Genomic DNA, 9,943 nt, shown 5'->3' with positions numbered 1-9,943 from the left:
TCTTCTCTTCTCTTCTTTCCACGATTTAAAGCACTTCAAAGGTTCGGGCCACCTCCGTGCCACACCCCACGATGCTTCTGGGTATTTTTTAAAGGAAAGCAGGCATTCTGCTGGACTTTTAAAATCACCACTCTGGAGAAGGTGCGAATGCAGCGAGATAACGAGATGGGCGCTGCTGAATCACCGGGGGCAGTTGATCTGTCCCTGGCAAAACCAGGATTGTCTCATCCCTCCTTGATGGATGGATGGTTCGGCAGCGCTTAGCAAATGGCAGCTGATCAAYCAGAGTTAACCAGCTCCGAAAATTCGGGCTAAATCGCTAAATTCGGCCGATTTCCAGGCAATCCAATGTTTCGGATGGGTTTTGTGAGCGTGGCAACAACTCCGTGCTGGAAATGTGGAAATACCAGCCAGGTTCTTGCCAGGATTTCTGTTCCCGTCGCTTCGGAGGCAMAAAGGGCAGGGATGGATGGATGGATGGCCCGATGGATGGATCGGGCACTTGCTCTTTTCTACAGAAAGAAAACTTTTGCCGAGGACGCGTTCTCAGACAAAAAGATTGGAATCCGAGACGCCAGCWGAGGTTGTGAATAGCTCGTGGGAAGGTCAGGTGGAAAACACTTCACGCTCTGAAAGTTTCTGCCTTTCAGAGGGAAAATTTCTGCCTTTTAGAGTGGAAATTTGTGCCTTTCAGCRGGAAAGGTGCTGCTCCCTCACCTCAGTGCTCTCCGGCGTGACTGAAATTCCGGACAAAAGGCTGATTCTCTGCCCTCCTCTCCTTCATTATTCACCTTTCTTGCCCAATATTCTCACCCCGAGCTTTTGGTGCGGGAGTTTGGTAACAGAACATCCCTTTCCAGTAATTGGTTGTGCAATTAAGCCCGCCATGTGATCGATACAAAGGAGCCCAGCAAACAAACACCACCTCACAGTTCTGTTTGCTTTATTTGATCCTTCATCTTTCCACCTCCTGCTGTTTGAGAGGACTTTGTTGTCCCTCCAGTCTGGCAGGAGAAAAAGCTGTTACTCAAGAATTCTCTGTGCTGCGTTTCACAAGGAGCTGCTCATTTCTTGTGTTTCCCGGTCAGGATTCCATCAGTGGTTCCTCTTTTTAAAGCAGTTCATTCGTGTTCTGAGGCCGCAGGGAGGGGAGGATCATCCTCATCTTCTCAAATGCTATTTTTGATTGGAGAACTCAGAGAGTAGAGAGGGTTTCACTCCTTAATTTGCAAAGGTTCAACAGAGGAAACACTGAATTTTGGGATTTTCTTTGCTGTTGTGGTACAGGAGAGTAGGACAACACTCTCCTAAGGAGATCTAAGATCTGACATTTGATAAAAATCAACAGTCTGGCAAACAAACTGGAAAAAAAGGCGATTTTGGTGAACAACCGTTTTTTCAGTTTTACTCGAGGAAAAACCCAGGACAGGGACTCACAGATCTGTGTGAAAAGACTCACCTGGATAAAAGGGTAAAACCAGATGGGAATTCTCCAGGTATGAGTAAAGGCATCTCCATTCATGAGGCAGCTTCACAAAGCATCGTTTAAAATGTTCCCTCTCAAACTGGWTTCAGATTGGCACCAAATTCTGGGCTCATCAGCATCAGGGCACTGGTTTGGGGTGGCAGAACCAGCATCACCTGGCCCTGCTCACTCCTGGCTTCACAGAACCGATTTTTGGTGGCCAAGYGGCCCCTTCTGCTCTCCAGGAAATGCTGATCCCCAGCAGCCCCGGGAAAAAAGTGCAATTTTCTACCTGGCTCTGTCCCCCCCCGAGATAAATTGAGACAACTCTGAACCCTGGAGATGATATTCACTTAATAAAAGCYGAGGCCATAAAACACAGGCCACTTTCCACCAGAAATCTCAGCGGGGACATTCAAATATTTCTATTTCCACTCACAAGCCTCCCCCAGCTGTTTGACTATTCATGAAAATCCTTTTTGTTTTCCACGACCGAGTGAGGACTCTTTCCAGGAGCGGCCTGTGGTGAGATTTCCAGTGCACTCTCGCTTTGGAGAGACTCAGAATATTAATCTTTTCATGGCATTTTGTCACCACAACCAGTTATTCCACAAAGAAATGAGGCAATCTGTGCCTCATGCAAAAAAAAACTCAAGTAAGCATCCACCAACTTCTGCGAGTTTCTGCTATTCAGGCCTCAGAAAGGTTTGATTTGGACTTTTTTCTTTTTTTTTTTTTCAGTGGGAATAAGTAATTAGTGCTTTGCTTTATCCCCACCAGTCTGTTCGGTGATTGGCGAGGCAGTTTTGGATGGAGGTGCGGTTGCCCCGGCAACAATCGGGAGTGAAATCAGAACCTTTTGAGCAGCCAGCGGAATGCGGTTCCACTTGGATGACAATGGGTCAGAGCGGTTTTAATGGGCAGAATGTAATCCAGCACAATGGGATTTATTGCCGCTCTGACATCAGACTGACACCATCGCTGCAAATTCTTCAGATGGTGACAGAGCTCGGCTCAAATCTGCTCCGTGGAATAAAAAATAAAAAACTTGGGAGATGCCATTTATCTGGTTTTTTTTTTTCCAAATCAGCCATGGCCTGTGTGTCCCAGGGGGTTTGGGSGAAAATCTGCAAACCCAGTGAAACCCAAACTCCTCGCACAAAGGGCTGTTCTGGACACGAGGGAAGGTTCTGAGAACCAAAGGCTCCTTCCTGCAGGGTGCTGAGCTCCAAATCCACCGGAGAACATCCACACTTGCTGGGTTTTATGGCACCAAAAGAATTTCCAGTGATTTCCAGGGCGGTAATTCAGGCTTTTAAACCTGATTGCRTTTGCTGACAGACAAGACCCTGCAGGAGCAAGTCCTAAAGCAGCAGTGGAAGAAAAGATTCCCTGTTCAGTGTGGAGGGGGAGTATTTCATCCCTYCTGCTGACATTTTTCCAACTCCTGCAAGAAGGATCCTTTTGTTCTGGACTCAAATTATTCTGGATCCTTCCAATTCTGAGTTCTGTCTGAATTAATTCAATGCCCAGGGATCAGGACAGGGGAATGTGCTGCCTGTAGCTTTAAGGAAATGCAGGTTAAGGTGCCAAAATCTGTTTCTCTGCCCTGAATTGAAAGCACAGAAAGCTTGGCATCTTTTGGAACATCCCCAGGGACCTCTGTCACACACAGAAACCCAGAGCCACCCACTTTGGTGACATCAGAAACGGCCCTTAGCACTGATTATGAGTAGATGGCCCYCGAACCTTTCACCAATTTTCCTTTTGAATCAATGGAGATCGTTCCCATTCATTTTTTTGATACGAAAAGCAGATTTCTTCTCTCCATCACGTGGCTGGTGCCCTGCACATCCTCCCATTGTTTCACGGGAGGTTTTTACAACAACAAAGCTCCAGGCTGGTGAGTTGTTCCTCTCCTTGGAGAACAATTGAGCCAGGCAAGGACACAACCTGTTTCTTGTCTTCCTCAATGGGAAACGCGCTGGGAGTTTTGCGATGCCATCCGTAAACAGTGACCTCAGAGCCGGCTTTTACACGGCACAACAAAGAGATCCGATTGGAAAAACAGCCCACGAGCAAAACCGAGGGCATCAAATAAATCACAATYACCCACAGATCGCAAATCCCTGCGGGATTCCCGTGGGGTGGARGCTCATCCTCGCCGTTTTGGGGCGATTGTTGCTCTCAGATCGCTTTCCCCGGTTTTACCGCACTCCTGGAGTTCTGCCAGCGCCTCTGAGGTCGCTGAGTTCTCCTTAATCTGCACTTTCCCTCCCCTGAAGTGGCTCCCGRATTGTGACACCCGAGTGATGCTGTTTGGGGTTGGTTTTGGCTGTTTGGGGTTGTTTTTTTTTTTCTGTGGGAAACGCCGCTCGGTGTTTTTCACAGAGYTGGTTTGCCGAAGATCCACTGGTCCCGAGGTGAGAGGAGCTTAGCAGCAAACGGAATGTTCTGGGCAGGAATGCCACGGGCCCGAGCTCGTGATCAGAGCTGGAGTTGGGGTTTCGTTAATCACCTCGGGATTTGTGACTTTGGAAGGACTTTGGCTCTGAGCAGGAGCAAGTGATGCTGTAATTCCATTTTATTCGGTGAAAACAGGAGGAAAAACGACTCAGGAAAAATAGAGGATACAATATAGGATAAATCTCCTCCTGAAGCTGCGTATATCATTTCTGAATTTAATTGAATTTTGATGGCCGATCATTTATCCAGCTCCCAACCGATTTGGAGTGGATCAGGGGATGGTGGCAGTAAATTTCAAACCAGAGGGTGAAATTCTCTTTGGCCTGGCTCTTGTCTCTGGTGACAGCACCCCTGTACAGTTAAAATGCAATAAATAAGACAGACATTTGTTTCTGCAGCACCTGCGAGGCCAAACAGAAAAGTTGTGTCTCAAAACAATCTTTGGGAAGTGCTTTGGCAATAAAACCAGCCCTAGCGCAGTTTAGATATCTTTTTGTTGTTGCYGAGTGTTGACATTTGCGATGCAGCAGGTTTTTATTTGATGGGTTTTTGTTAACACGGGCTCTGATAAGATCTGCTCGCTCCTTCACACTGTTTGCCGGGAGAAGTCAAACAGGAAAAACACGGCTGGCAAAGGGCTTGGAACGGGCTGAATTCCCACTGAGCGGCTCCTTCACTCAGCAGCGCCGGGGAAAACCTTCCACACAAAGGGCAACCACAGAGCCGCAGATTCCGGGCCTCGAGGGAGACAAATCAGCCTCTGTGCGAGCCACAGGGAGGCAAAAATCCTATTTGAAACAATCCCTTCATTTCGTTTTTGTCATTAAAGGCGACTTCTAAATAGATGCTTCTTTTTGTTCTCATCTAAGGATGTTTTTAAAATGGGGRAGAAGAGAGGTTTAGCATTATATTCTGCCTATCTTAATGTCGTTTAAAATACCGATTTCTGTGCCCAGAATTTCTCTCAGGTGAGCAGGAATAAGTTGTAGGACAGGCTCAGGAGACCAGAAATGAAGATATGCAACCCAAACACTGAGATTGACATAAAATTCTGAGATTAAAATAAAAATCTGAGATACAGGGCCCACACACACACAGCTACCCACGATTTTCCACTTCCACGTTATTTCAATTCTCTGCCTTTCAAAACACCGAGATCCTGTAAATTAGAGCGTGGAGCTTGGGAAGGGAACAGCAGCAGAGTCCAAGAAGGGCCAGCACCACACTGAGAGGCAGTTCTGAGGAAAAATAACTCCTGGGTTTTGGAATAACCTCCCTTTCCAGGCCAGAGGCAGCCCTGCTAGGACAGGGATGGATGGAGGGATGGACGGATGGACAGATGGACAGACCAAGGTCCAGCCATCTGCTCCACAAGCTGTTGAAAGTCAACTCCTAAAAAATCACCCCAACCCCAAATTTCCTACAGAGCTCCGTGGAGTTAAGTAACAATATGGAAACTCAAAATTCTGCCAGAGTCTGTGAACCAAAAAAAAAAAAAAAAAAAAAAAAAAAAAAAGAGAGAGTGAAGGTCGAACAAAGCCCTGGTTTCTTAGAAAGTGCTGCTGGAATTCCAGCAGGCTGAGCCAAGCCCGAGGTGGATACTGCCTGTGGTGATACTGGGAAACCCAAGTGGCAGCTGGGATCCRGAGCAGGAGATCAAACACAGCCCCMGTGCTGCCTTCAGCGGGGTTTGGATCAGTCCTGGCAGCTCCATGAGCTTTTAATGCATTTCACAGGCTCCCTGCACAAAGTGGTGACATCCCCAGCCCTGCAAAYGCAGGGTTTGGATGGAGGGCTGGAAATTCGGGATGAGCTGCAGGAYTCGGGATTTCAGCTGGGCAGATCCAGAGCAGAAGAGAGAGAAAATCAGATTGAGGTGGAAAATCATATCAGAGGTGGATTTGTGCCTGATCTGTGCTGGTGAATGAAAGGATGGTGGCACAGAGCGGCTSAGGAAAGCAAACAGCAGCTCCTGACCCCGGTGCTGATGGATAAATTGACTTCCTGAAATGCAGTGTTTGCCTGCCTGCCTTATCTGAGCAGCACTCACTGAGGCTTCTGGTGCTCTTCCCAAAGAACAAAAAGCACTGACACAYTGTCTGATTTGACACTCAACCTCTCTTTACTTTAGGAGTGAGTTTAGAAGTCTGAATCAGCAGTTTTTTTGGTGGTATTTCCTAAAAAAAATTAGATCATAGTGGACGTTATTAACTTGATTATTTTTATTGTTATTTTTTTCCCTTCTCCTTCCTATTTCCTCAAAGAAGTAATGCAAAATGCTATTTTCATTCTTAGACTTGATGCTGGCTTTGAAAATGTAAAGGCTTTGGTGATTTGATTGGCTTTTGGGATATTTTATCAGGTGGGATGAGGCCGTTTCTGAGTGTTATCGGGGAATTTCTGCTGAGGTCAGTGGCCTAAAGCTGGGATCAGAGGTGACTTGGAAGTGTTCCTGCCTCCCCTGCCTGTTGGTAAGTGATGTCAAACTGCTTCTCAGGGAAATTTCTATGAGGAATGAGGAGGAAAAAGTCATAAATCAGGGTTCCTCAGGCTTCCTGCTCACCTTTCCCCTCCTGATCTCACTCATGTTCAACTTGGGAGTCAGATTTGTTCTGTTCCTGTATTGGGATATTGCAATATTGGAGTATTGGGATATTGGAATATTGGAATATTGGGATATTGGGGTATTGGGATATAGGAGTATTGGGATATTGGAATATTGGGATATTGGGATATTGGGATATTGGAATATTGGGATATTGGGATATTGGGATATTGGGGTATTGGGATATTGGGATATTGGGATATTGGGATATTGGTGTATTGGGTTGTTTGAATATTGGGTTGTTTGAATATTGGGATATTGGAGTATTGGGATATTGGCATATTGGAATATTGGGGTATTGGGATATTGGCATATTGGAATATTGGGGTATTAGGATATTGGAATATTGGAGTATTGGGATCTTGGAATATTGGAGTATTGGGATATTGGAATATTGGGATACTGGGATATTGGGATATTGGGATATTGGAATATTGGGATATTGGAGTATTGGGATATTGGAATTTTCAGATATTGGGATACTGGAATATTCTCAGATCAATCCCCCAGCTGTGAATCCAAGCCGTGCAGCCCCCGTGCCCTTCCCTGGCTCCTGCTGTGCAGCAAACAGGAAGGCGAGGAGCACGCTGCCTCCTCCGGAAGCGGAGCTGCGAGCGGTGACGTAAAGGAAGCCGTCCCCGAGGCTGGAAGAGCCCTTCTGGAATATCAGAAGGAATATCTCTSCTGCCTGCCCCCAGATTCCCCCATTTTTAATGGCCTCTTGTGCTTTGGGAAGGGACAGAACAGCAATAACGGGGYCGAGGGTGTTGGCTCCGTCTAATGAGCGCTCAGCACTCTCTGATCTCATTCTGTCATTGTTCCCGCCACTCTCCTGCTGCTGGGTACATTCRTTAATTAATTCATTAATTACATCAYTCCTATTCAGAGCTGCAACAAATTGTTCTCCTGCTCCTGGGCCAACAAGGGTCAGGGGGAAAAGTTCCTAGAGGAATTTTGCCAGGCTGGGAGAAATYCAGGAGGAGAAACGTGGGGTGGAATCTGCAGAAGGATGGGAATGAAGCTTCACTGGGAGTCAGGGCAGACASCAGCATGTCAGGGGAAGAAAAAATGGGATATGAAATATATTTTTTCAGCTGTTCCATCTCTGCATGGCTGCTCCATCCCTGGAAGTGTCCAAGGCTGYGTTGGACGGGGCTTGGATCAACCTGGTATAAGGACAGATCACAAAAATTGGCTGTGAGCATCAGGAGAAGTCCCTTTGCCAAAAAAAAAAGTGAAAGGAAGGAAGGAAGAAAAGAAAGAAGAGTCCTAATGCTGTCCTGCAWTAGATTTATTTAAGTTTTGTGGGTGGTGGATTTGTTATTTTTTTTTTTTTTAAGGAACAAAAGTTGGAGCCAATTCCAAAGCAGCTCCGAAGGTTCTGACTTGTCACATTTCTGATCTGTGAGCTGAAACCCTTCCAGGGTTACACAACAATGACTAAAACTGGAAACCTTTCAGATCATTCCCAAAATGAAGCAGGAAACTGAGGTGATTGCTAAAGCAGCACTGGAGAGAGAGAGAGAGACACCAGTGCGGGGGTGAGAGCGAGCACCCAGCTTAATTCGGAGTTCGGGGTTGTTTTCTTTATGATTTAATCTCAGAACAGAATCATCCCGGAGCCCAGATCTTCACATTGTTTTGCTGAATGTTTTACAAACGGGCTGTTGACTGAAGTTGTCACCGAACAAAAATTCACCCCCATTGTTTACACAATGGGAAAACAGAGTCATAAAAGGGGCGTAGCAGCAATTTGTTAGGTACTAGGTTACGGTGCAAGAGGGATTATCCTCACAAAACACTGAGCCCCGAGCTCCAAATATCAGGATTAAATTGAYAATTACATCCAGGGAAAGTCTTTGAAAGGCTCAGCTTAAGGCTTTTAAGTGGCTGTTCCGAGCGAGCTGACAATCGGGAGTTCAAGTTGTTCTGGTACAGCTGCTCCGCTCGAGAGGAACGGCATGAAAATATAAATACGATAAGAAAAAATCTGCTCCTGCTGGTGTTTGCTTTGTGGCAGCTCTTCCCTGGGTTGGAGTAGGTGTTGGGTTTGTTTCCGTTTCTGCCACTGAGCAGAAATAACTTTGAAATACAGGAATTTCCTCCCCTGTTTGTTTGGGGTGAAGTTTTTCAAGAACATCAGTTTGGGGGTTCAGTGTGAATACGGGTCTCTGGAGCAGTTCTGTCTCTGAACACTGAAGGATCCAACACTGTAAAATCCTGGCCTTGGCTGAGAAAATTCAGAATTATTCTGGTTTCTGAGCTCTGAGTCTGATAAATTTATTCTTTAGACCAACTCCTGAATTCTCTCTGCCATTTACCCTAACTAAATCATTGAGATTTCTCTGTTTCTGCCTTCTTGCCACCTTTCACTGCTCCATTGTTTTATCTCTGATAAAATTTCATTGGAGGGGGGAAACACATTGATTTCTAAGAGCTGCGAATTTCAGCAGCGGAGCAGAGCAAGGGGAGGCTCACGATGTGCACAAACATGCCCAGAAATAAAGGAAAAAACCCACAGAAAGTAAAAGCAAGGCAGCAAAGGGGGAGGGTTGGTGTGTCAGTGTTAGAGGAAGGTGAAAACGCTTCCTGGCAACATCTGAGAGTCATTTGCAACAGCAGATCCTTGAGCTTTAGTGAGTAGAGAATGTTTTTTAAATCCTCCCCCACCCCCTTTGTTAATCTTTACCAGGTAACAGGACCTCTCATGGAATTGTGTGGTTTTTTAGGGATGTGTCCAGTATTTCCAGCTTGGAAAATCAGATTTTTGAAACGACTCTGAGGTCCCAAGTCCATCAGTCTGGTTGGGAGCCTGTGGTCTTTGGTATTAATTTGGTAATAATCAGAGGGTGCAGAGTGTTCTGCAGAAGTCAGAGTGTTCTGAGGGAGGAACATCTGGGTTCCCAAGCTCCCTGTCCTCCCCTGGAGCAGGRAAATCACGTGTGTGTTCAGTGCTGTCCCCAGGAATGGGGGACTGATCCTAATTCTGATTTACAAAATCCAGAAGCACTGAAGGGCGGGGGTTTGGACCTGAATGTTCTGAGAAACATCAGTGTCAAAAAGTTATAAATAGTGATGTATAAATTATTATTATTGTTATTATTATTTTTATTGTTTTTATTATTATTATTATTTTCATTGTTTTATTATTTTCATTATTTTCATTATTTTCTTTTTATTATTGTTATTGCACTCGAGAGATTTGAGGAGGTAGCCTTGAGCAGTTCAGGTTTGTCTTCTCCTTAAGCACACCCAAAATACCGAGCAACACTTTTTGATGCTTTGGAGTGGCTCAGGAGGTTATTCCAGGGATTTKGGGGCAGTTTTTACTGTGCAGTTTGGGATTTTAGGTCATCTGGGGCACTCCCCACAGTGCAATCCCAAATCCCACTGATAAATTCAATTTT

The 9,943-nt window shown here is 45.7% G+C and overlaps 1 protein-coding gene across 2 annotated transcripts in view; it reads left to right on the top strand.

The window, feature by feature from the left end:
- KCNJ16 (potassium inwardly rectifying channel subfamily J member 16) overlaps positions 1-9,943 on the top strand; it is a 16,405-nt gene that overhangs the window by 2,064 nt on the left and 4,398 nt on the right. The window contains exon 2 of one of the 2 annotated variants that reach the window (XM_057381865.1): positions 6,294-6,402. The exons of the other annotated variant lie outside the window; for it this stretch is intronic. The gene's annotated coding sequence lies outside the window, so the exon portion shown is untranslated. The remainder of the gene's footprint in view (positions 1-6,293; positions 6,403-9,943) is intronic. 2 annotated transcript variants of the gene reach the window in all.

Source organism: Malurus melanocephalus, unplaced genomic scaffold (assembly GCF_030028575.1).
Source record: "Malurus melanocephalus ecotype Western Australia unplaced genomic scaffold, MMel_1.1 scaffold_537, whole genome shotgun sequence".
Classification (NCBI taxonomy): Eukaryota; Metazoa; Chordata; class Aves; order Passeriformes; family Maluridae; genus Malurus; species Malurus melanocephalus.
This window is presented reverse-complemented; position numbering and strand designations above follow the sequence as displayed.